Raw genomic sequence first — 4,280 nt, forward strand, 5'->3', positions numbered from 1 at the left:
ATTAGAGCAACTAACAAGAACTGATTCTTCTTCCAGCTTTGGATGATTTGAAACAGAAGGATATCCCTTTACAAATCAGGCCTTGATTGTATTGTGATTCATTTTCATAAACACTCAGTAACACTCAAATGTATCATTTCAACTTAAAACGTTTGCATATTTTATTTGATATTTACAATATAGCTATTAAGACTATCTGCAGCCCGTCCCTAACGCTGAACCACTGACCAGAGGGAAGGCAGCCAGTCAACAGCACCCTACCACTCAGGTACTATTCATTCTAAGAGATTGACTGTCACTCTTATAATGCACCAACAGCTTAAAGTACAGGGAACATTTTGTGATGTTGTACAAATCTGAACCCAGTTCGCAAGCTTCAAAATCATACAATTATATCTAATTGGGTAATTTCTTTCTGAAATATCAAGCGGCTTAAAAAACAACAACAACAAAAATGCAGCAACAAAGTGATAAAGTCTACAAAGAAGTGGATAAGATGATTATTAGAAGGAAATAAAGAATGTGACCAACGAAACAAATTTAACAGTTTCTTTATATGTATAAGTAAAACGTGGCTATAAACACGTGTAGTGTTAGTTTGTATACACCATGAACAACAAACCTATTGTTTTTGTGGAGTTGCACAGTTATTCTTCGGTAATTTGTGACAAATAGTCATGGTAGAATATTATCATATGCTGTTATTTAGAGCAAGAATAATAACGTGCTTTTTTGTTTAGATTTGAGCTTATTAATATGTAAAACACTTCAATTCCTGTGAACACGAAGCAGATAAGTTGGTATACTCGATCATAAAATTTGTGATTACCAAGAAAATCATCTCCACAAGAAAAAACTTTTAAAAGGAAATCTCTGTTCTTTATGCTCTAATACCCTTCCTATGCCTTTTCTCCACCTCATTTCTTTCCCTCTCGACTTTTTAAATATTCACTTTCTTTTCTTTTACACCCGACACAAGAGGTAAACTCCATCATTTCTACTCTTGACTTTTTTTTTAGTTTTTATTCTTCTCTGCCTGTATCAAAAGATGACCTCCACCATCTTTACTCTTGATATACAAATTTTCATACGCCACTAATATATATGTTTCTCTCCCTGTATCAAAAGGTGACCTCCATCATTTCTACTTCTGACTTATAAATTTTCTCTCTATTTTTTATTCTTCTCTGTCTGGATTAAAAGGTAAACTCCACCATCTTTACTCTTGAATTTCAAACTCTCCACATTTGTGTCCAAGCCCGAATCAAAAGCTAAGTTTTCTCTCTATTTTTTTTTTATTCTTCTCCGTCTGGATTAAAAGGTAAACTCCATCATCTTTACTCTTGAATTTCAAAGTCTCCACATTTGTGTCCAAGCCTGAATCAAAAGCTAAGTTTTCTCTCTATTTTTTATTCTTCTCTGTCTGGATTAAAAGGTAAACTCCATCATCTTTACTCTTGAATTTCAAAGTCTCCACATTTGTGTCCAAGCCTGAATCAAAAGCTAAGTTCCAGCATCTCTCTTCTTCACTTCAAAATGTTCATATTTCTCCATTCCTCCCACCTCCATTCAATCCATCGACTTTAGATGACCTCTATACTATTTACTCCTAATTTTTTTCTATGTTCCTTTGTCTTCCATTAACATTTCATCACATTGGTACTTTAAAATCTGAATCCACTAGATAAGATGTTGAACTTCAACATACCTACTGTAGATTTCCGAATTTTCCTTCTGTGTTCTTGCACAGACAGGCAAGATTTCTTAAATAATAGATTTTCTTAGGATGAAAATGTCAACTTCTGAAAATCTTAAACTATCAGCGATAGCGTCGAGTCAGAAGCTAACCCACTGATAACCTGATTAGAAGGAAACGCCTCCTTCGCGAGGTTTAATTTGATGACGTGTGGTCATAGTTTAATAAATGTTATAAATTTGTAATTCATTCTATAATAAATCTACTTAAGGTTCCAATTTCTTGATAACAAATGTTGGAATATAAATCCTCTTTATCACAACGATTTTCACTAGACTTCTCTGAAATAGTAATTAGTACAATATATACACCATGTGAATAGCATACTTCAATCAGTAGTCTTCCGAGTAATAAACTACCTAAGGGAACAATGCCGTAAACATTATTTGCACAAACTCCCAGTAGATGGCAGTAACGTAGTTGATTTTAATAATGGTTGGAGACGGCTTGAATGTGTAATGAAGAAAAACTAATATAGGTTTAACATAACTGCAAATGTACAAGGTCGTCATCAGGTACGTAGTTGATTTTAAATCAAATCCGGATAGTTTCAGTAAAATCGCATTTTAAAAATCCGTTACAACAATAACTACAGCAAAAAAGCTTAATCAAAAACATTTGACTCGTTTTCCTTGTTTTATAGCAGCGACATCTGTTTTCAAAAATATGTACTATCGATTCTTATCTTTTTCTGTTATGTACGAGACGAACTGTTTTAGACAGTATTTATTTATAAGCATAACATTATACAATATTAGATGAAAAATATAAAATTCTCATGTCATGTAATTATTAATTTTCATAACACTTTGCAAAAAATATTTATAAATCTGTCAAAAGTACTTATAAACTGCCAGCCATTATTCTTTCTTTCTTTAAAACCAAGTGAATTTATAGTGATTCCAGACTTGACAGAAAAGGAAATACTGAGAACTTTATATGTAATGCTGGAGTATTGAATACGATATTCAAAGTGTAAAGAAAGGTAAGGCTACAAGACCTTAAATGTGGTGATTGTATGAACCAATATTTTAACCTCAAAGATTAGGCCACAAAACGTTAAATGTGGTGACAGAATAACTGTGGTGATTATACGTACTAGTGTTTTAACCTGAAAGATAAGGCAACAAGGCGTTAAATGTGGTAACAGAATAAGTGTGGTGATTGTAGGTACCAATGTTTTAACCTGAAAGATAAGGCCACAAGACGTTAGATGTGGTGATCGGAAATACAACTAATTTGCAATTTTCTTTAAATGTGGTATGGCAATGAAAGCGATTTTTCAAATCATAACCAAGTTTCACTTTTTTTTTTTTAATCTCTCGTCAGATTGGCAAAATCTTCAGTATTTACTGTTTTTCAAATAATTTAATTAAAAAAAGGTTTCATAGGCCAGCTTGTTGTTGTTTTAGCGTAAAGTCTCACAAATAAGGTATTTCAGCTCTGTCCATCGCGAACAAACGAACGCTGGAGTATATAGTTTTAATCTGTTGCCGTTAATCAATCGAACTGGCATTTCTGAACAATTGAACAGCAACCCGTAACTCTTTGCGTCTGTTTGAATTTATTGTTAAGCACACAATTACCCAAATTACACCCACTGCAAGGATCGAGCCCCCGATTAATGTATATGTTCAGATATTCGTTTATGTTGGATTGCACGAAGCTACTTGAGGGTTATCTGCGCTAGATGTCTTTAATTTTGTAATGATAGAGTAGAAGGAAAGTATCCAATCAACACACGCATCGCCAACTCTTGTGCTACATTTGTTAAGATCAAGTAGTCGGATTTGACTGTCAATTTTATCACGCATCTAAGGCCCCAAGGTACGGATCTCTATTTCGTTTCTTGGCGGTAATTGGATGCAAACTACGGTACTTCAACTCCATGGTAACATTTATTTTTGAACACATTTAGTATGTTGTAATGTGTTAGCAGTGCTAACAATTTAGTAATGTTATAGTAGTGTCAACAATGGGTGGTAAAATGGACTACCTGGACTCTAACCTCGGTGGGAATCAAACCCTGAATTTTAGCAAACAAACCCCTGACACACGGAGGGACAAAATCTTACGAGAACTAATCATTATTTTTTTTCACACTTAAATTTTTTATATTTAGTAGATAGTACCTGCATAATCCGACAGATGGAGAAACGTTACTTATGAAACATTTTGTCCAATAGCACATTTTACAATTTAAATATTCCCATATACTAATTTGGTGATTACTTAAACGTTCAATTTGCTAATACATCAATTCTATATTGTTGGCTCGTGGATACAATAGATCACTACAAGAACTTTGTTGACTCGTGGATACAGTGGATCACCATAAGAACTCTGTTGACTCGTGGATACAATGGATCACTATAAGAACTTTGTTGACTCGTGGATACAATGGATCACTATAAAAACTTTGTTGACTCGTGGATACGATGGATCACTATAAGAACTTTGTTGACTCGTGGATACAGTGGATCACCATAAGAACTCTGTTGACTCGTGGATACAATGGATCACT

The sequence above is a fragment of the Limulus polyphemus genome, unplaced genomic scaffold (assembly GCF_000517525.1).
Source record: "Limulus polyphemus unplaced genomic scaffold, Limulus_polyphemus-2.1.2 Scaffold9388, whole genome shotgun sequence".
In the NCBI taxonomy this organism is placed as follows: Eukaryota; Metazoa; Arthropoda; class Merostomata; order Xiphosura; family Limulidae; genus Limulus; species Limulus polyphemus.